The sequence below is a fragment of the Bombus fervidus genome, chromosome 9, assembly GCF_041682495.2.
Source record: "Bombus fervidus isolate BK054 chromosome 9, iyBomFerv1, whole genome shotgun sequence".
Classification (NCBI taxonomy): domain Eukaryota; kingdom Metazoa; phylum Arthropoda; class Insecta; order Hymenoptera; family Apidae; genus Bombus; species Bombus fervidus.
In genome coordinates this window covers 6,176,606-6,200,545 of record NC_091525.1, presented here as the reverse complement: position 1 = coordinate 6,200,545, position 23,940 = coordinate 6,176,606, and the positions used below count along the sequence as shown (strand labels likewise).

The 23,940-nt window shown below is 38.7% G+C and overlaps 1 protein-coding gene and 1 long non-coding RNA gene across 3 annotated transcripts in view; one reads left to right on the top strand and one right to left on the bottom strand.

Moving 5' to 3' along the window:
- The window catches only part of Cpx (synaptic transmission protein complexin), a 329,323-nt gene that overhangs the window by 213,734 nt on the left and 91,649 nt on the right, over positions 1 to 23,940 (top strand). The window lies entirely within an intron of this gene.
- Positions 1 to 23,940, bottom strand: part of LOC139990822 (uncharacterized) — a 209,930-nt gene that overhangs the window by 152,514 nt on the left and 33,476 nt on the right. The window contains exon 2 of the long non-coding RNA XR_011800665.1: positions 23,440 to 23,512. This is a non-coding gene — a long non-coding RNA (uncharacterized lncRNA). The remainder of the gene's footprint in view (positions 1 to 23,439; positions 23,513 to 23,940) is intronic.

Sequence of the window (23,940 nt, the reverse complement as noted above, 5' to 3'; positions counted from 1 at the left end):
AGAGTATTGAGATGTTCGTTGTCCGACTCGATGAGCAATTGCCAAACGGCGAACGAACGAAGCAATTTCCTTTACATTTTCATTTCACGAAATTCTGCTGAATAACGTGCAACCAAGTCCGGATGATCGAACGTTTAAACAACGTACGATCGAGCTTTAGTTGGAGAAATGGCTGTACACTTTCGTTGCCACAGACACGAGCTGGAAATAATTCAAAGATACAAATTGCTCGCGACACGGGTTCCGCGCTGGTGAGATCGATACTCGTTGGCTGCGGCTTCCTGGTCCGATACATTGCGAATATATTTCCAGGTCTATGTACGTACCATTACGTGCATTTATTTTAGTCGATTTTAACCGATCGAATGGATGACTGAAAAATGTATATACTTGATCAATACGTGGGCGTTTTCGTTGATATTATAAGATGCTGGAATGCTCATATGTACGTTTCTACTTCAGATCTTTGGATTTCATCACTCTTCTTCTTTTTCTTCTTCTTCTTCTTCTTTTGAAACGAATCATAATAAAACACGTTGTTCAGTGAGTTTGAGAGTTACATGAGTTATGTTGCTTTTATGATTCTCAATGGAAGTTGCTACTGTGTGCTTCTTTCGTGTTTTCTTTCGGTAGAGACAGAGTTATCTCGAGGACTTTAGCTCGTGTTCGTAGTCGTAGGTTTAGTTTCTTTTAACTGTGGTAAACGCGCAATCGAGAGAATTGCTGTAGAATTCTGCGAGGTTTCAACGAGAATCTCTCGAGGATTTGGAATTCTTGCGTTCCACGCTCATAATACAAAGTTTTCACAGCCTCAAACATACATTCTGTTCGAGCGAGGGATTAAAAGTATCAAAAGACACGACTGTACACGAACGAAATGCAATGACTGGAGAAACTACGCTTGAACTTGTACACAAATTCTCAGATTGTTTCCAACTCATTCGCGTGAAATTTGACAATTTTAACGTTCAATGTTATTAACACAGAGACGCGATTTTGATATATTTGATTATTTATATATTACAAATAAAAAGATGATTATAAATTATGATCTTCTAAGTGAAATATATTTAAGTACAGGTTACAAGTAGCTTTAGTGTTAAATTATTGAAACTTCGATGGTCTTAAGAACAGAAACACCAAGTTTGCCAGACACAGGCTAAAACAACGAACGACCTACGAAGCTTATAAAGTCTACGTGTAATTCAGACCCAGTGGCCACGCCACTGGGAAGAGAATAAGAATATAGGTTCCTCGGTTGCGTCGTTCCTGGCGTAATAAAAATCAATTGAGCTCGACGAACAACATGTTACCCGTGGACTTATGAGCCTGCCAAAGTTTCTCGAGTTCTCGTGCATTCTTTCACCCCGAAAACCACCACCAACTTCCAAGATAAAGACAGATAGACTGGGTAGATCTTCCTGTCAGAGATTATAGCCAGGTTACATCGTAAGATAATTACGCGGGGCTTCGCACACTTTTGCTTACGTTTTTACTGCACGCGCTTGGAAAAACACCAGCCGTGAAATGTCGAATTATCGGGAATCATAGCTTGGGATTTTGAACGGTTTCAAAGCGGGACAAGCGACGAGCTAATCAAATTCTATCGATTCGAATGGCCACGAGCCATCGTTCGAGGTTGGCTTTCTTCGTCAAATTTGCAGGTTGCAAAACCACGTTGGGCTTACAGCGACAAAAAGCTGGACGAATGGGTCGGAAAAGCCACCGAGGTCGTTCGAAATCCAATAGCCGGTACACTTGTAATGCCTGTCCAATAGCCTCGTTGCCAACGATCGGTACTTCCGTGACTTCGATATTGCCGAAAATTTCCAAGGCTCGTGGTAGACAAAATCGCGTAGACGAAATACGGTGGCTTATGAACACGTTTCAATAGTTACAGAGCCTTCTATAGATATATTGCGTGTGTTTTGCGATATTAATGTGAAATTTCATCAATACTGAAACGAAACACGACCATTGCGAATTTTTACGCGGTTTGATATTTTTATAAACAGAACTAAAGAAATGGAAGCTACGTAGAAATTTGCTGCGTATGTAATTGTAAGAAGTATTCCACTTTGGATATTTCATCTATTTATGTGTATTATATACACCAACATTCAGAAGCCTTCAGACACTCGTTATATTTGTTTCAAAACTAGAAGAAGTTAAGTGGTTATTAAAAAACGCGAAAGAATACGATTTAACTCGATGTTTTACGTCACAATGAAAGTATCTAACGCGGTAGATATCAATGTGCAAGTGGCTGGCACTAAAATTTATACTAAAAAATGTATATAATTTAAAATTCATAATATACATTAAACATCGAAGCTTTATTCAAATTAGGACATATCCTAAGACTTTTGGACAGCAACTTACATTCTGTGTATTTTCGCACCCTTGAAATCACAAGAACATAAAAATCCTCCCGTGGGCCATCGTGTACCACTGCGTGTATTAGTGCATACGTATATATTTCTAGCCTGTCGGCCAGTTGCACGACATTAGTAGATCCGAGGTGTTGGTTTATTAATTCTCGTGATCTCATCCTTTGTTTCACGTCCAATTAATTCTCGCTGTTTGTCCGGGTGTCAGAGAGAAAATTGCGAACCAGGAGCGAAGCAACCGTGGCCTTTACGCGCCTCCCCGCGTCTTCCCCAATTAATCGATCGGTCTGCCGTTTAATTAGGCGGCTTGTTAACGAAAGTGTCTTCGTTAAAATATATTTACCGAAGAACGATAACGTCTGTTCGGTCGTGGTCGGCCGCCAATGCGCCGCAAAATTAAAATATGTCAACACCGTCCTTTCTGCCTGGATATTCATCGAACAAAATACACGTTGTAGAAAACGTAACCATGTAGTTTACGCTGTATGGTTTGTCTTTTATCGACATAATCATTATCAGCTACGATATAGAAGTCTTCCTCGCTCCTTTTCGATAGAAGATACGATCAGAGTCGTAAAACGTTGAATCGTCGAACGAACGCTCGTTAAGGAAAATGTTGGAACGAAACTGGTTCTTACGTGTAGCATGTGGCTTCTTGGTTAATCCAAAAGAATCGGTCTAACATATAAAAGTTTGCACGTATGTATCGACTAAAGCTATTCCGGAAAAACGAGTGAAGACGATAGACGTCGAAACTGTATGAATAACGAACGAAAACTGCAGAAGAGAAACACCTAGAATCACATTTCCTATTTTGTAATAAAACTATTTTACGATTTGACAGAAAAATTGTCATTGAATTATCGCCGATTCGGTATTAGTATTATCACTGTATTTGATACTCTGAACTATGAAGCTATACGAAGCTATTTGTGGACAGATTTGCGGTTGTATATGTCGTGAAATGCATAACGAAGCTATGTTTGCATTCTGGCCAGAAACAATTTGAGACTGTGACGAATATTATATTTGCGTTTTGGAATGGAGCCTGGAAAAAGTACGAAAAATATAACTTTTAAATTGGAGAAATACATACTACGTAAATGCATGATCCGAGTGCTGGAAATCAAAAAAAAAGTAATTTAATTTCGATTGATTTCTCGATTATAGTAATTGTGCGAATACGGTCGCAAAAAATACAGTCGTATCAATAATAAAAATCCTGGGGACGAATCAGCACTGTAAATTTGTAGAAAGAGGGGAGAAGGAAGGAGGATAAGTTGACTTCGGTTAGAAAAGTTCGGCTACGGGACGGTATCAAAAACGTCGCACGTCAAACTCGACGGCGATTAATCTTAGTCTCGCGCAAACATCGATCCGACTTTGTAGAGGAATACGTAATGTCGAGTTGCCTGAGTGGTTGATGTCCTCGAAACTTTACGTCGAAAGCTCGCCAACTCTTTTAACGACCTGCTGACTCCACCTGCCTCATATTTTTCTAGCTTTTTCGTTTATCTACGTATACTATCGCTCATAACTATCCGAACACTTTAATCAATTTGTGATAACGATAGTGAACAAATTTACAATGAATTAGTAATTAGAAATAACGCTCTTACTACCTTTTTATGCAAATAGCCGACTATACATTCAAATTACTTGTTAAAAGACGTAACAACGACATATTTTATTTACAACATACGTATACAAATATTATTTTGAACAGTCCTTCTGAGTTCTTGTTATAATCCAGAAATTTGAATATAATCAACAAAATATAATAGACAAAAATACAAAAAAAATATCAAAAGGTTCATACTTTCTATGCTTAATCGCTTAAATAAATAGATCAAACGTTTCTTAAATTACGATTCCATCTTTTTAATTAGATTGGTAAAGATATGAATTTGCATAAATATCCACAGCCTGATTACAACTTGGTAGTGATTCTTCCCTATTTATACCCATAGAACGTACCATGCAAATTTTTTTCTATGAAAACCTACCTCGAGAACATCCTCCACGAGCGACAATTTCATATTCTGTTTGCTTAATATTCAGAAAGACGTTGACTTAACGTTCACTTCGTGGAATTCGAATCGAATTCAGAGAGCCACGAGCGAACCCTCGGCTAAAGAAACGGCGAGTCCATAAATCCAAGAGGAAAGCTCTTAATATGACTCGTGAAGCTTTATATACATAAGCAGTTGCGTTGGTGCGTGCGCGCGAGTCGCATCGGCAAAAATGGCACAGAGTACACACGTGCTACTGGAAAAGTGCTTACACGCGCGCCAGTTCTTCCGCCGTTGCATTTCCCTTCCATATTCCAGAGAATAAATTTCATTCGAAATTGCGCGAGCAGATAGAATGCGAGTTCACGGCCATCAAAGGGATCTCGTTGCGCGTCCGAATACGTTTAGTATTCTCTTTGCATAAGTGACGCTTATCGCTCTTTTTCCTCGTCTCTGCCCGCTCCTTGTTCCCCCTCATTTTCCCACCGCTATATTTCTAATTTCCCATTCTCTCGCGTTACCAACAGCTCTATCCATTCGCGTACCGATGTTTGCTCCTTTTTCCGCCTCTATCTCTGTCCCGATATGGTTTACCGTGTACATTATTAGTCAGCCCTTGTCGACCCTTGCCAACTACGCGTTTCATTTCTCTAATCTCAAGACACTTTTTACTAACACGCGAAAGGGTATCAAACGATTTCGTACACGCGAACAAAACGTTTAGTTGCTTGCAGTTGGAAATCTGTACATGAAATTTGTTTGTTATGGCTGAAGTAGACGATTATGTGAGATCAAAGATTACTAATATTAGGTGATTTTATGTAAATGAGGTATTTTTGAAATTTTCGAACATGTTCCACTTCGGTGGAATTTCACCTTGCTACATGTTTCTTAGTTTAACGTGATAATAATATTAGTGGATTTTTATGGATATTAAACAAATAATATTAGTGGACTGGCAAGATTAAGGTCACAGGCTTCCCTTTTACAATTTCTCCAATAATAAATTATTGCACCTCTTATTTATTATAAATAATAAATGTTTTACAAACGCACATTTATCTTATTGGCAAGTTCGTCGCAAGACTGTTTCGCGTAAGAATTTATTAATATTGATAACTTGTAACGGAACCTAAGTTCACAAGGGTGTGCGAGAGAATGCAAATGTTCGCGGATATTAATTAATAATAGTATAAATGCGTTTTATGATGATAGCTTTTAAGAGTTAGTACTCTGAGTTTTATACTCGCAACTGAAATGCTGGTTCAGCCGATTACCTGCAACTGCTTTTGTTCACCACGCCAGCTGCACGTACTGATTTTATATTCGGCAGTTTCTGTGTCTCTGAAATCCAAATAGAGTTACTCCGCGCGAAATTTTACGACCCTTTTACTGCCACGTCCCTATTCTACTCGTCGGCTATGACACGCTTCGAACATAAAGAGGTTTCGCGATACGCACCAACGTTTCTTTCCCTGAGAATCTCTTCCAGACGAAAAATAGGTACTTTTATTTTCTATCGCGCTTTAAATCAAGTTTTCCGCCTTATCTTTGCCTAACAAACTTTCTGCTCGTGAATAAAGAAAACATTACGCGGCACCGATTACATTCAGCGAAAAGCTTTCTTTTTGTGGTGGCCACCGCAACGGGACGCATTTCGTTTGAGATAAGAGGGTTGGGGGGAAAAAAGGAGAAAGTTTTGGAAAACGTATGACAGCCGCGCACGAGTAGACTGCTCGAAATTAATCCGCCTTGCAAAGAGATGAAGCTTACGGTCGTGAGGACATGGCAAAGCGGATGAAACGGGCGGGAACCGCTTCATCTCCGGTGTAAAAGCAATTCACCTCGGTGCATGGAACGTATGTACACGATCGTGAGGAAGGAAAATGTTACCGTGCCAGTCAACTTTTCAAAGGCGTTTCGCTCTCGTTTTATGCGATGAAATCACGCAATGGAATGATACGATACATTGGCTTTCGAACAATCGTCCTGTTCGAGAGATTTTTAATCAGCTGCGTTGGCTGATAATCGAGAAGTGCGTATAACGAACCTGGTGTAAGCAAAGTATTACATATGCAAATTATTTTTTGAAACAAAGAATGCGATCTTTCTAGTTGTATATGCAATCGTTGCATTTTTCCGAATAAACATTTCTTTATATATTTTTAAAACTTGTCGACTCCAATATTTTCACTCTAATATATTTAAGGCATTCAATTTTGGTAATTCCGTTTCTCAGTTAGCTCTTCACTCGTTAAATTCGAGTAATGATTCGGTAATTATCGAGTATAATTATCTTTGTACAATATTTAAACATGAAAATGTATCACTATGCGTTCAGTTAAGAGCCAATTTCGAACAGCAAAAAGTGATTGATCAAAAACACCACGGTTCTCGATACAAACCGCGGTCTCGTTTCATAATCACAGAATAAAAGATAAAACGAGTAAATAGCATCGACACGGTATAACAACTGGCAACGACCGAATATTTTCGCAGGATTTTTCACCGGCTGGGGAAAGTAAAACGAATAATGATTTCGAGAAGTAGGTCGGCCGAAAAAACGTCATCCACGCCGAAATCCGCAATATACGAGACGATGCACAATTTATTCCGCCTACCTGAAATACGAAGCAACGACCTCGCCGCCTCCGGCGAATTTGTAATCGCGCTATCTACCTCCGTATATTCTTATGTCTCTTAATGAAATTGCACGTGACACACGTTGTGCACCAACATTTAGTTATATTCAAAATATCGTGTCGCAAGGCGTATCCTCACAAACATCTGTCCATTCGTAGAAACGCCGATTTTGCGTCAGATCTAAGACCAAAGCCTAGAAATTTGTTCTGCGCTATTTGTTCTTACCTACTATCCGAATGTGGACATCGTACATCCAGAGATTCGTTAGTCACCGGCGATCGCTGTGTCTAAAATAGTTTCTGCCACTGGTTGACTACGATGGATGTTTCCGATGTTCCCCTCCCGAATCCAACTACTTCCGTGAACAGCATCCATCTCGGATCGGTGACGGGGGAAATAATCTATCATCCGACGGGCTTCCACTTGCTACACCTTCCTGTACACATAGACACGCCATTCGCCAACGTAATGAAATTGGAACTTGCGACGGTTTTTGGCTGGGGAATTCTAACGAAACGACAGAATTCACTTTTCTCGATGAATGAGAAATTTCACCGATAAAAAAGCCATCGTAGGAGGAAATAAAGAAAAGAGAAGAAGTTAGTAGAGCGATAAAGAAAAGTAGCTTCTTAAACTATAAAAATAGAATTCCAGTAGGAAAAAGTATGATAAAAGCGGACCCTACTAAAAAAAGAATGTGCTTCAATAAAAGAACAAGAATACTCGAAAGAAATAGCAACTGTAGGAATAATAAAAACGTGAATCGAGATTGAATAGCTGAGGTGTAGTTACGCAGTCTGTAAGTTTACAGTCTTCGAATGTCAAGATTCTTGTCTTCTCGTGTTCTAGCAATTTACTTATTCAAACAGGCAAAATGTGCAAACTTTTGTCTCTTGACGTCAAACCGCTATATCGTAGAAGCTGGTACACGTGCACGGCCGTATCGGTGACACTGAACGCTATTATGCGGCTCGATCCCCTTTTAAACTTTGATGATTGCGTTATGTGTACAGCGCGGTGAAAAAGTTTAGAACCTATTAGGATTCCGAAAGAAATATCTCCCTTTATTATAAATAAATCTTTTGTAAGTGATATTAACATTTTATAATATAGCATTTTATATTTATATGTTCTGATTTTACTTTGCAACCGTAGTTAATTATATTTGGAAATTACGCTTCTGGTTATAATGTTCTTATTTCTGAGAAAAAATTTGTTACATCTAAAAACGGAAGTGCTGCAAACTTCTGAACGTAAGTTTGTTCGTGAGTTGGCTGCGATAAAAAAGGAACGAGCCACGAATTTTGCGTGGAATCGCGCGAAAGGGGAATTGCAAACCGTTATTTTAACATAAAGATGATCGAAGCACAAAGCAGAACGCGATCGTGAAATGAAAAAGAAATTAATAATCTCGGAAAAGCCGGAAGAGAAATCGAGGGGAACCGCGGAACGGGGCTAAAACTGAGGACGAGAAAGAGGGTGCAGAAGCGGATATTGCGCGAGATAAAGATCAAATTAACCTCGTGTTCCTGGCCACCAACGAGCCCTTCAGAATTCCGCAAGCTTTCTAACGGACAGCGTAACATTCTGTTAAAGGAAACCAATGATTTTACATCGAACTTCTGACCTGAACTCCTTCTATAAATCTCCTAACGGGCGTCAAAATTACCGTTATCGATCGTCCTTTACATTTCCACAGTGGATTGCATAATTAGTGTAATACACGTTAGGTTTGGAAGAACAAATTAACCTCGTCACATAGAGGAGACAATTACAGAGAAACAACCAACGAATGCATATTAGGAAGAAAAATATTAAGTGACTCGAGTGACAGATAACTAATCAATTAGATTAATTACATTATAATTAATTAGATTAAGAAACGGTGGGAAATGTTAACTATAATACATATAAGTAACCTGAATAGACATACGCTTTCATACTGTGAATGTAAGTCAAGTTCAGTTTCAGTCAGTCGACTAAACGTTATATAATACAGCCATTACTAAAAGTATTTACGTATATTCCTATTTCCCAATAAAGCGATTTTTTAACAATTTCTACATTTCATTTTCGTTTTATTCATAGTATCAAATTTCTCTTCTTTTCATACGAAACTACTACCAAATGATACAGAATTTGATATTCTTCTAATCAATTAACACGTAAATGCTATCGCGAGTACAATGTATCGCAAGTATCTTTCGTAGCCGCTGTAAAATAACAATAATACGTCAGTAGTACGGCTAACCCGCCAATGAAGCGAAACTCGTTTATCCAAATATCACAGCAAACATTTGCAACCCTTCGCCATTCGTCACCGACCTCTTACCTCGTTTCTACACACGAGGCTGCAGAATATTCTACGAAATCTCACGAACCCGTTATCTTTGGTCTGTTTCAGGTGAGAGATTTCGACAGGTGCATTATCATGGCCTGATGGCAGGCGAAGTAGCGTAAGTAGAAAACAGACTGTTCCACGGGGGCCAGAGAAAGGAAATAAATCCACGGTTTAGCGGTAGGGAGGAAAGTAGGCTAAGCCCTGGAATTTCAAATCGACGCTTAGAAAGAGCACTTTGCGGCCAGCCGTGGAATAATGCCGGCGTTAGCCTCCCGACACTGCGCGTTCGGGGATCGATGGAGCCTCCGAATGCAGATTAAGCAATCTACTAATGAAATCTCGGGTGCCACGCGCGCCCCAGTCACCCCTATGTTTATACGCCGCTCGCTTGCCGCCCTCCAGATTCTTTAATCATACGCGATTAATGGCTCCTATCGGACACCTCTCGCGAAGTTAAACAGATTTTCGACAACCCATGTTCCACGAGTGACTAACTGCCTCTTTTTGTCGATCGACAGTTTTGTTTACGTCAATTGAGGAAGAAGCTTAACGTCTCGAGCGTCGATTCTGATAATTTTCTCTTTACGTAACAGCGTGAGATAAAGCGAAGGTTGTCCACGAATACACTGACTGTAAACAGTCTGTTGGAAATTTCTAATGATAGATCGTGTAATTCACTACTTGTTTTTGTTTGTCGACGGTTTGGTCCATGGCAATTAGAAAAGAGAGTTAACGTCGATTTTCATGATTCTTTTCTTTACACCACGTAGTATGATAGAGTGATAGTTGTTCATAAATACAACGAGTATAAGCAGTCTGTTGTAAACTTGGAGCGATAGTTTGCGAGTAACTAAGCGTATCCTTTTATGGATGGACGACTTTGTCCCCGGTGGTTAAGAAAGAGCATGAGGAGATTGAAGCTGTAAGATCTCCATGTGAATTATTCGAAGAAAGAGTTCGACGAATGAATTTACATTTGCGCAAATGTTATTAGAAAGAAGTCCAAGCCTGGTCACTGGAACAGCAAATTTATTTTCACGAATGATCGTCGGGACGTTCAACGGGTTAATGAAAAACGTTGCGAGGTTCTTCCATTTACGATAATATCAGAAATGTCGCGTGATATCGCTTCGTTTCGCAAGTTTCACAAGGGATTCGGGGAAAATCGAAATAGGATGCGTGGGCGGTAGCTGAGTTTTCTTGGTTGATATAAAAAATGAAGAAGATCCGCGTTCCCGGGAGCGACACGACGCTACAGGGGTTAGAGATCGCTTAGGTTAGACGAAACCCGTAAATGTCGCTTCGAGAATTTAGAATAGGCAGATATCGGAACAATTTAGAAGGACGGTATATATATAAGATAAAGAAGATAAGACGGAACGTTTCGTAAATATTCCGCTTTCGTTCTTAAGAGGGGAACGAAGAGAAATCGGGTTAAGCTTTGCTTACCGTCTCGCCAAATAAAGTGGCTCTTCTCGATCGTCCACCGTAACAAACAAGGGGAATGTTAGCCATCTTCTGGTAGTGTAAACTTCGCGAGATACGCGTTTCACTGTGAAAAATCGAACTACCATTCTTTGGCGAGATAAACAGTAACGCAAGTGTACAGTTACAAGTCAGTCGAGACTGTTACAAATTTAACGCTGCTAATGTAGATAACGCTGTTATTAATATCACTAGATAATACTATTATTCTAATGTAAAATATTGAGTGAAGCAATATTTGTCAAAACTTTTTATCGAATGTAACTGACGAATATCCTAATATTGGGTTGACAACTAACTGATTGCGGATTTTGTCAATACATCCTAATGACAAAATCCGCAATCACTTAGTTGCCAAGCCAATACTTACGACTGACAGCGTATTTCCGCGGCGCCTAAACAGTCGGATCTGGTAGAGTAACGGGAATAATCGCAATCCCAAACTAACCAAGCACGTGATAAATCACGCCAATACCGCTGTAATTAATGGTGACTTATGGCGTATATCTCGCGAGCCTCTGCCCTCTACCCTCTATGTAGCTACGTGTTACGCGAAGTAATTCTCGGTGACCGTGTGCCAATGTAATCATTCGACTGGTATTTGTTACAGGCATACGTAATACAGACTTAATTATCGGCAAAGTAACCAGCGCTATTTCCATTGCCGATCGATCGCTACGTTTTCCACGCAACACCGATTCGTTGGTCTTGAATATACAGGGTGTTTCCTATTGTCCTGGTCAAATTGTAAGAGCGTAGTTTACGATGAAAATAAAAAAATAGCTTTATATAAAGTTCGGCTCTAGACGTTCTAAAATAACAGACAAATATCGAACGCGGCCTGAATATGCGCACAATAGCAGATTCTGGATCGGGTAGTGCAAAGGATGAATCGTGTTTACTTTATCTCCACTGCAAACAACCACGATTGCTTAAATGCTCAAATCCTCATTACCAGGCTGCGGATGCTTATGCAAATTCGTGTTTTTACAACAGGGACGAATAGAGGACCTAAACAGTTTTATCTACTAAATATTATAATGAGTGCTAAACTTAGCATAGTTCGTACACTTTTGCATATTATACACATTCCCTTGAGAATGATTAAGATCTACAGTCTATCCATTATGAAATGTCGTCATCGTAAAATCTCAACATCGATGTACCATGGAAGTTATTAAACGTTGCAAACATGAAAATTTTACTAAACATCAGGGACTACGTTATTAATCCACTGCGTTAATTCACCTTAAGTAATTAATTCTGCACTATATTACGATCTTTCGTACTTCATTATGACAAATTTCTTCCCATGTATATTATTTCACTCTACGCTGGGTACTTGATTGCAAGTTTGTGACAAATCGATCGAGGCAAAATGTTAAACAACATTATTTTTTTGTTTTGTTTTTGCTTATGCATTATGATTATACAGTTCAGCCGGAAAAATAAGAAACACACTGTGTATGCACAGTTTCACGAGAGAATGAAGGACACAGAGGGTATCGCACGAATTTAATTCCTGGAATGCCTGACCAACGACAGGCTATTCTACTGCTCGCATGTTACCAACACAAATCAGATCGTACAGCTGATTTATTTAACAGGGCGTTACTAGTCAACGGATCGTGTATTTTCAAACTATTTTATCGTTCCAAATGTTCACCATATAGGAACTATACGTTGCCATTATTACGCGCTATATCATAAAGCGTGCAATAAAGGACAAAATGATACGAATACTACAAAAGAGAGTCATGTTAATTTTCTGATTTTAATGTCACTTTAAATAGAAGAATTTCACTATTACGTAACTGAAAATGGAAATAACATGTTGAGTCCAACGACATAGAACTTTTAAAAATATTCTATAAATTTATAATTTATAGAACAAAGGTACGACTATGTTGAGAGAAGCAATATTTCGATATTTTTCAATATTGAAATACCAAGAACGATTGTTTTCGTAACTTTTGAAGTGAATGAAAAAACACACATTTCGTTCCAATATATTACAACATACAATCAAATATAAAGACAATTTTTCTAATACAAGATCGATTAACAACGTAGCGAATCTTAAAAATGTTTTCCTGTAGAAAATAGCAAATCTAACATCTCTTTCTCCGCAGTATTCATATAAGTTTTGATTTCAAAAGTGGACGAGTAAATAAAGCATGTGCTTTGTCATCTGGAGGATCAATTTACATTGACATCTACATCGTGCTGGGAAAGAAATGGGACTCGGTAGACGATAGCAAGCTGTGCACACCGACTGCAAGAGCGTCACGAAACACGCGATAAATCACTCGCAGAGTAACGTCATAATTAACGATGACTTATGGACTGGCTCTCACGTCGGCCATATATATAATACGCGGGCAATTATCGCTAGGTACACCGTACTTTTCATTCCCTACGTGCAGCGCTTTGGTCTAGAGAGAGGAGAGAGAGAGCCATTTAAGTCAACGCCGCGTCGTTTTGCGTTGTTCTCCACGACTGACAAAGTTTTCCGGTTTCGCTTAGAGGAAACCGGAAGACTTCGTGCGATGTGTATCGTCGCGATTAGACATATGGAACAAATTGAAGGGGCAGCCGTCTCTGATTTAATTTAAATATTAAAAGCTTCGTCTCACGCGAATGCAACGTGAATTACATCGATACTTTCGACTGCAACCATAAACTGTCTTACTTTCACATCTCCTTAATAATCGATCATTTGTTTACGTGTCGTAATCTAGCAATTCTCGGAAACGAATACGAACTGCGAGATAGATTTATTTTGTGTAATTGACGCCAGAAGAAATTACACCAATATCTTTATAATACGTCAAGAAACTTGACGTGTCACGCAACGGAAACATTACCAGTTTTCATGAAAGGCTTGTAATTTATCATGGAGATAAGGGCGAAAATTATCATGAAATTGCGCAATTGTTGGCATTAATTGCAGCAGATATCGCCTACAAGAGATAAAAAAAGAAAACCGCATCGAACTTAAGAAACAAAGAGGACAACGCTTTTTTCGTTAAACATCTACCGTGCAATTAAACTTTATTCTCAGAAATAATTTATTTACGTATTTTCGAGCCACAGTAAATGCTTCATATTTCTGTACAATAAGAAATACGAGTATTTAAATCGACCCCTCCTACACAAGGCAACATATTCACAAGTAGTTGCTGCGTCCGAATATTAATGCGAGTATACCAGGCATAAGGGAGAATTTTCATTTGCCTGGCAGACAGAGAATATCGTATGCGCGAAGAAGTTGCATATATCATTCGCCCGAGTTTGTTTTCTTTCTCGTTTAGCTTTGTATACAATTCTTCCTTCGATGTATCTGCATAAAAAGAAGAAATGAAGGGAAAGGAAGGGAAATTTATTTGGTTTCAATTATCGGTTCATTTCTGTTATTCCGGTTGTTTCCACGTTTCCTTTTTTTCTCTTTCTCTCTCTCTTTCTTTTTTGTCTCTCTAGCGAGTCCATCAACGCGGCAATCCCATCGTCTCCCTTAACTCGACACCAAATTAATTATTAGCGGCAGTATGGCCGGTATTACGGTAATGGCTCTCGATAAAGCATCAAACACGGAAACGGGAGACGTAAAATGAATAATGAAAAACAACCCTCCATTCCTCACTCCGACGGGCTCCCTTCGATTACCCGTTGAATTATTCAAACGCAGCCGAAGCCAGCAAGAAACGCTCACACGGAGGCGTCCCCAAGTCCTTGTTTCTTTTAACTTCCATCCGTTCGATTCGCGGTTTCCGCGATGCGACCTGGTACGTAATCAAATGTATTTTTATCATCCGAGTCTTCTTGCGCTAAAAGCTGCCGATTAATAATTAAACCGCGGACAGTTTGTGCAACTTTATATTCTTACGAAGATGGTTAAAGAAATATATTATAATGACCATATAAGTAATTTTTCTATTCAAGAGTTGTATAACTTTCTGTTTTGTAATTATGTATATTTGTATTATTTATATTTCTACTATTATCTTGTGCGAGTATGAATATTTCTAAAATTCCTTTTTCACGTTTTCTACGTTTATCTGTTGAAAATTCGTAATGGAAAACTTCGCTGCGGAGTATCAAATTTGTTAATATAACGCCACGGTGTGTATTAACAGTAACTCGAGATAACTTGTAAAATACATATGACGAATAATATTACTTCAACTATTCGCAAGATGAGATATTGTTTCTATCTATACGTTGGTCGTAAATTGTGATTTGCATGCGATTATGGTGCAAATTCGGAGTTAATTTCGTATAATGGGCTGTAGCCAGGATTAACTCGTTAAAATTACATCGTATTGTTGTTTAATCGAATTTAAAAAGAAATCCGTCGCGAAATTATAGTGCGTGCAATAACTGCCACGTTGTATTTATAATATTAAGCAGAGATTGTTATTTTCAGAGGTATTTTTCACAGCACTTTAGCTTCCATTTTTAAAGGATTTACGTCCACCTAACAGATTATTTTCACTTTTAATTATGCCATATTGAAATCCTCTTATTTAATCACAGAGTGACGTAAAAATAAAAAAAATCAATGAAAATATATTTGTCGTGTTTTTCTCTCGTGATCTTCACATAGAACACTCATCTTTTTCAAAAGTTTCATCGAGGCCACGCTCCTCCATGCTGAAGTAAACTGGGCCAAATCGGAACTTTTCGTCTTCCTTTCCTTTCCGCGGTAGTTTTCCGACGTGAAAACGAAGAAAGCAACTTGGGTCGGCGTATTTAAAGAGGAGATCTATAACTAGAAACGAGAGGGTTGTGCCGCTATTTGGCTCCGATCCAAAGATCCTTCACTCCTTGGAAACTATATGTATACGATACCGCATCGTTGTTTTTCTCAAATATTTTACATTCGATCGAAGGAACAGAACGAATGGAAAAATGGTTGTATCGTAAAGTAAATGTCAAAAGATGCTCTGGAAATATTAAACTGAGAAATAAATTCATACTTATAGCGCTCTTGAAGGTTATCGCTTTCACATAAAATTTATCTGATTAACTTAATAATCGCATTTCTTTAAAAATATACATTCTTCAGCGAAGAATTCAAATACGTGTATTTTTGTATTCATTCGACGATTTCTATTAACATTCTAATTAATAAAACTGTACTAATAAAACAACATACTGTAGTATAGAATGGTGGAAAGCGAACGAACTTATTACTCGATCCAATGTGAAGGAAAGCGCACCGATGATTTTAATAGCAGCGTACGTGCAACCAGAGTGAGAAAAAATATACGTACAAGTCGTGAGGAGAAGCGAAATCGAGGCCAGGAATTTCGCGAAAACGAAATGACAGAGTGTGCAGCAGCGTGAAGCTGTGGCAAAAAGTGGGAAGCGTTTGGCCCGCGTCCAGCAGCCGTTCGCAATAGGAAAATTACCCGGGATTACGTTGAAATTCATTTCTCGCAAGAAAAATCGCCGTGCGTTAAAAGCCTCGGACGATTATTAATTCGGGAGAAGTGTCGTGCTCGCGTGCCGACCCGAAAGATAAAAGAGAAAAAACGACGATATAGTACACGGTCTTTCGTCGTTTGAAAACATTGAGAAATGTCTAGGCGATAGATTTTTTTCATTTTTTCATATATATAACGACTCCTGAAATATATTAGCGCGAAAATATTTGAACGTTTATCACGGAAAATTATTTAGGAATATATTATCTGCGGTATAAATTAGTATAATTTCATTAGCGACGTAACGATACACGATCATCGTGATTATATCGGGAAAATTTGTGACCAATCTGAAATAATATTTCAACACCACCGATAGATATGGAAATCAACAATAAAGCATCTATCGTATCGCTATTAAACATCATCACCATAGAAAATCGCGTCAAATTTGAGGAACTTTTAATCTCTGAAATCGTCACACAATACGATATGCTGTCGTTTCGTTGGGCAGTGTATAATATAATAACTATTAAATACGATCGTATTAATTAAAGCGATTTATTAAATATAACGAATTGTACGCTTGCCATAAATATCTTGCAAACTTCTACATATATACATTTTCATAGCCCAATGTTTCTTTTAACCAATATAATTATGACACTCGTGACTTATTAGAATGCTAATGCAATCATAAAATGAATATTCATGGCAAGTTTTTATAAACGTTGAAACACCTTCGAACCGATGTACGTGTTAAAGGGAATGTCGCGTCGCTACAACGACACAGTAAAACTTTTACGATAAACGCGAGCGTACGATTATTTACAACATCGTAAAACGCTATCTAGGTCAATAGCGGATAATCCATCGGCATTGACGCGTGAGTGGATAGAATACAATTCTTTGACCGTTCCGTTGGCGACATTATTTTCGAATATTCGCCCAGTCTCATCTTCCATTACCAGGCACCATACTCTTCACGCCCGTTTCAGCCGTTCGTTCTTCCCACGATATAGAGAATTATTAGTCGCGATAGTATCGTGTTTACTGGATGAAACGAGCTTCCGAAAATTCGTAGCTATAAAGTAGCACTGGACGGCGCGAACGATGATGAAATAACGCGTCGCAACGATAGCAATTAAGCGTATGACGTGTTTACCGTGCGATGAAATTTATAGCAATTCGACGATCCGTGTACAATAATCTACATACACGAGCCACGAGAACGATAAACGCGTTTATCAAGCCGACGACTCAAGAGATGTTCCCCGATCGTGCTTAAACATGCCAGCCTGTTATTAATTCGGATTACGCATTAGCGAGCTTGTACCGTTATTGGATCGTGTGCGCACGATCTCACGACCTAGACCTTAATCTGGTTTAAAGAGCGCGTCCCGTACCGCGATCGACAACGTTTCTGTCCCCCTATCCTTGCTCGACATCGTGTTCAAACTTCTAGCTCGATATCGATTTTATTACGCTTCTTTCTCGTTGTTACGAGTCGTCGTTCAATCATGAAGAATTGGTCTAACGTGTCAAATTCTGCGCGTGTCTATTCTTCGTGCTATTCTCGAAAAGGCATGGAACACGAGCGACTTAAAGCCTGTACATATATTAGGTCGTTCGAAATGTTTCTTTCGTATTATAAGGAAATAATAGATGCACAACATTTTCCGTCTAAAAAGACATTATCCTTTAGATTTAAGCACTAGATTCAACTAGAATCAAGCACACGATAAACATTTATTAAACACGACATTGTACCACGCCAAAAAAATTTACTTATAATTCTCAATGAGAATTGATTGTAAAATTCATCCAAATAAAAAAAACATTTTCCGTTTTATATTATTTTATCGAATTACGTATAATCCATTTTGTTCTATCAAACTAAAGATCACAACGTTCGACAGATTAGGTTTCATGTTTGTATAAAGACGCGTTGTTGTACAAGACTTGTCTATAAAAGCAAGACACTTTCCGGACAACCTAATACATGGATAATAAATGTAAACTACTTACCAAGAACATGATAAATTACACACACTTCCTGTTATTTGTAGGGAAGCTTTCTAAAATGCAATATTCGTTTCATTGAAGTTTTGCTAGTGTACGAATATTCCTTTCGTTGATGTTTTATTAATATTCGTTAATTTTGTATTAATTCATCGATTAGGGAAGATTAATCATTCCATTGATTTTATACAAAACTCCTTCAACTTGTATTTTCCCTCACAGCACGTTCTTCTTCGCAACTAGTTCACGGTAGAACAATTTTTTCAGCTTAAATATGTCGAACTACACTGTCGAGATCGTGACGTAAAACACGCAGTCGAGTTTCTTAACTGTGGAAGAAATATAGTAAACTTTGAACTTGAAGCGTCGAAACACGTGTTCACGGGGATGGAAATCGCAAAATCGTGAGACATTCAGAGCGCAAGAACAGGGTCATTTCGGGTTACTCGAGCGGCGAATCTTCCGGGCAAAGCGGCAAAACGTAATGAGTTCGGCTTAATCCATAGGACGGCCACGTTTGAATAAAGCACACACCCTCCCGGCGAGAAGCGAGAATTAATTTCCCGAATAATAATCGGATGAACTTGGCCCGTCTACGTCGTAGCTCCGCGGAACGTCGAAGAGAAGTTCCGGTGTCTAAAGGGAGAGAAGTTTCACGATGCCCGTCTCCTCCGAGGGAACCAATACCGGCGACGCCTAACTGCACGCTTCTCTGCCTAAACCTACCGCAACTTCGCTAATCCACGCGGATGCAATTTGAGAAGGTTCGCCTGCAACTTGCCACGCGCGACCACCGACTTGACCGATTCACAGGTTAAAGACGATTTCGCTGTGTACTTTTCTCGGACTATCTATCTTTAATCGGAAATAATACAAATTTTGGACCTTTCAATTGTTGAAATTATTCCTAGTTGTCATCGAAATACAAAAGATATTTACGTGTCTTCATTTTAGTCTTGAGGATATTTTGAAGGTTTTTGTAAACGGACCTTATATCGAAGGTAAAATTCAGATTGGAAACCTATCAGGTATATACCAATGTATGAAATCCCAGATAGACAAGACGATCGACAGAAAATGTTGAATAAAAGATTCTTCTTTAAAGCTTTTGAGACAATGGAATTTGAAAATTTCACGAGTACACGCGTTCAAACTTTTATTCTCTTCGAAACGAAACCATAAACCGAGAAATTTTATTCTACATTTTCTAGGAAACATATTCCACACATTGAAAAGATCAAGATACACAGAGTTGTATTAAATAATATTTTAAACGCCCGCAGAAAGAAAATGTGTAGATTGAATGACGTTATTCTCCCATTCTTCGCAATTTCTCAGCTGTCAGCTGGGCAATAGTCTGCAGAAGACGTTCGAGAGGCAGAGGACAAAGTGAAGGTCGGTATGGAACAGACAGCTGGTATTTTTTTTTTTTTCTCGTGAACGAACGAGCGGAGATTACTTGGCGAATCAGCGTCGTTCGATGAACCAAGATTTAATTCCTTGACCAGCGAACCCGTAATCGGTGCGGTCCGGTTCGTCGGCTAAACTTTCCGACGCCGAAACGAACCGAAGTTGACCAAAAGGTTAGTGGGTTGCCGATATCCTGAGCGCGAGACAAACTGCAGTTTGGCTTTATCGCTTCGCCTAACTCGCGTTATAGCACCTCATTCGTCTTCCGTTCTCGGCTTCTTTATTCGTCGACTTTTGGCGAACGATCGATAAGCTCCTCGTGCGCTATCCCATCAACATACCTAACAGATGCTTTCCACTTTCCGCTAGTCTTTGAAAAAAGTATCGCGTTTCCATCGAAAAGCGTATATTAACGAAATCCATCAGGTCAGATGTCCATTTTTATGTTTCGCTGGCTCACGAAACTATTCCCACGTTTATCGTTAGCACAGAATTTTCTCACGAATATGTTACGTACGTTATATGAAATTCTAGAGATTTTGGCAAATTTAACGAAACAGGATTCTCAGAGTTACGATAGTAGAATTGGAAATATACGTAAAAATTACGAGATGTTTATCGCAAGCATACACTTAGTTGGAAAATTATTATACGGCAGGAATAGTGGTATTAAACACGCAATTCGCGTTGAAGATGGTCTCACTACATATCGTGTTTTGTCGATGTAGCGAACAATTGACTGTTCAAGCACTGTGGCGATCTTCGCGAAGCGTGTGCTTCCCATAAATATCTTGTTACTTTTATACGTATTTTCTCTTCTATATACATCTCGAGCCACTGTCTATTTTTAACGATACTCTTCCACCTAATTAATGCTTCTAATCTTATATCAGGAAACTTTGTAAATTGAAAAGAATCTTTCTCGTCCGATCCGTATCTTAAAGACTAGACAGATAACCGAGGATAACGAACTTTTCTAGAACGTTTCTTTCATAAATTTCACGGAAAACTCGTGGCCATAACTTACCTCATTCTTGTAGATGCCGATATTTCACTGCACATCGATCAGTCTCTTAAAATCAATTTACGATATGATTATGATAGAAGAAGTGACCCAAGAGTATGCGTACATCTGTTCTATCGTCCTTTTACTCCTTCTTGTTTCGAAACACGTTCAGACAATTATAAAAGATTCGCCTGAAACGTCTCTATAAATATACAGGTTTCCGAATAAACGTATCGCAAATGGCTGTCTCCCGTTTCGCGTTTGGAAACCAGTTAAATTGAATGATAAGCGAGTATTGTGCGAGGGAATTGTGTATAAGCAAAAGAGATTTATGAGATCCGCTCTCGAATAAACGCAGCTATATCTTACAGCCGTGGTGCGAAGCTACGCTCCAAGTGCATGCATCATGCGCTATCGATGGTTTCGCGACGCGTATAAATTGCGAATAGCTCGAAACGGTTGCGGGATCGCGGATCCGGATAATGAATTTATGTATTCTATCGGTGATAGTACGTGTAACGGGAAACGAAGATTGCCTGGGGAATCAGCTAGTATAAAAAGACGATATCTCGACGGCACGACGCAGTGTATTTTGAAACACTTGCCTGATCGGGGAAAAGATCATAGTCTTAATCAGTTGGTATCTTTTTTTTTTATTCATTTTTTTCTTTGAATTTCTTCGAGTTTCTAGATAGTAGGATATTCTTTTAAATCTTAAGAATCAGAGAAATATCGTTTACCTATGAAAAGTATTTGAATGAGGTGGGTTTCTTCTTTGAAAAACACGTCTTGTATTCATAAAAGATGATTTTTAGTCATAGACTCTATAGAAGGAGATACCTATATTTTGCGATTGAAACACTACAAGAACATAATGAAAATTACAAAATCCATAGAGCATGAGACAACTCGCTATATTATTTTTTATGAGGAGAAACATTCGCCTCTATCGCTCAAGATTCCTGTGTACATATTATTCCAGTTAAAAAAAATGTACATAAATAAATAACAGGTTGACGAAGAACCCGTAATTATTCAGAAAGGAAAACTTACGTAATATAAATAATTGATCAGAGCTATGATTTACCCGCGTTAGGCGACCGTTCTAAAACACTGCACGACGCCGACGTTGCTCTTGTCTCATTTGAAACGGAATAGCCCCGTTTCCAGCCATGAAAAATAACGGGAAAAGCGATAACCGTTTCTCGCGTGAAAGAATTGCGAGCATTCTGCCATCGAATTTGCATCGTTCCGTCTGATTCCTCTCTAGAAAATTTCAACCTTCCAACTTTTCCGAACCTCTTCTGTTGATCGCAGCAGCATCTGGGCAAAGTTGACCGCGTTTTCGCATCCAGACGATTCGGGAAATTTTCCAGCTCGCGCATTAAGCGAACTGTATTGTTTCTGCGAGTCTAAACTCGTTCAAATTTTATTAATTATGAGGCCAGGGTTCGGTTACTGTTCAACGAGGCATGTCACGGATTTGACGGAAAACGTCGGCCCATAAGATATCGTTAGGAAAGTTGGTAAATCCGTGTTCCCGGTGCTCCAAACTGCGAGCCGCTAATTCATTGTAAATTTATACAATTAACTCGACCAGCCTGGTTTCCTGATGTACGATACTACGCGGCAGTGCCTCTATGTTTTCACGGGCCTGTCAGCCCCGATTTACTCGCTCCTACTAGCTCTTTTCTCCGAGAGAGGAGGAGAGAGCGACTCTCACGAGCCAGCCCTGTCCCAAGTTTATTCCAACTCCTTGGATCGCTGATGAACAGACCGGAGATTTCGCTGCAGCATTTAGCTCTGGCGAGCAGTATGTCTCGCGAATTGAATTTACCATGGGCAATAAGTTAAATGACGCGTATACACAAGCTCGCCGAAGTACTCCAACACTTGTAAACAACTCTTACGTAGGTATTATTATGTCTTGTCTGAAACGTTTTGAAATTTCGTTTGATGCCCGACTACTCTAATTATATTGCTAACGTTTGAAATAAATCTGCAAATATGTGTACGGATATCTAATGGGTAGAATAATCTAACGATACGAATATATAAATAACTAAAGGTGTAATTAAAAATACGATAGACACAAACAAAGATAGCGTTCAAACTTATTAATATAATTGGTGAGATTATTATTATGATGTTGAAACTATAAACTGTTTGTGGACCAAGATCCCAAACGACGATTAATTTCCTGGATTCTCAGGTTTATCTTCTTTTTCTTTAATTGCTCTAAGTATACATTTTCGGATTTGTTTCCAATTTGATCGATTTAATCGTGACAATAACTCGTCTCGTTACGTCGCCAATGCGATTTTAAAACGTTTGATGTAATACGTGCAATACGAATGTAAGAGTTTTCTATGATAAATGTTCAAATATGTATTTTCGCGAGTTAGCGTATATCGTGTGAGGGAAGATCCAGGGAAATTGTTATTGGCCGAGATTACGTACGTAAACTAGCAAGGCGATATGAAAATTGGTGAAAGCAATAAAATTTTGTATGCGCTATTACGAGTGAAACGGTAGAAATTATTATTTCGTTATTAAATCGTACTAAACGGACTCGGGATAGTGTTTGACACCTGGCGAGAAACAGCCAACGCAAATAATAATTCGCTGAATTCCGGGCGAGACATTTAAAGCTCGTATTGAGCGTGTACTGCGACAACTTGAAATTCAATTAGAAACTTACTTCGATGGTGAAACAGTGTAGCTAGGTGTGTTATCCTCGGTTTCTGAACTTCGGTCAATTGTAATTGAGAAATCTGAAATAGAAAATTATTATTAAAAAATCTATTCTTTGAAATTTGAAGAAAATCGGATGTAAAATTTCATGAGATATTTCGTTTCAAGACAACATTTTTCCCTAGTGAATTTTCCAGATTGTATTTTAAAAGTATGCCTGTTAGGATACCAAATTATTAAGACTATTAAGGTATTTTTCACAGTTACCCGTGTTTACAGTTGTAGCTTTGATTTTTATAAAATCTCGTCAACTTCAAAATTATTTTTGAGACTTACATTTTCGTATACAAATTATCTCCATCTTCGATAATGTTGCATTAACACGTTCGTCGCTCAGCGTGATTCGGCTGAGTTTCCTGCGGGGCCCAAATCCGACCGCCGGTACGTAGAACGTAAATAGAGCGACAAGCAGGAATTCATCGTTTATCGCCTTCGATTCATTGTTTAT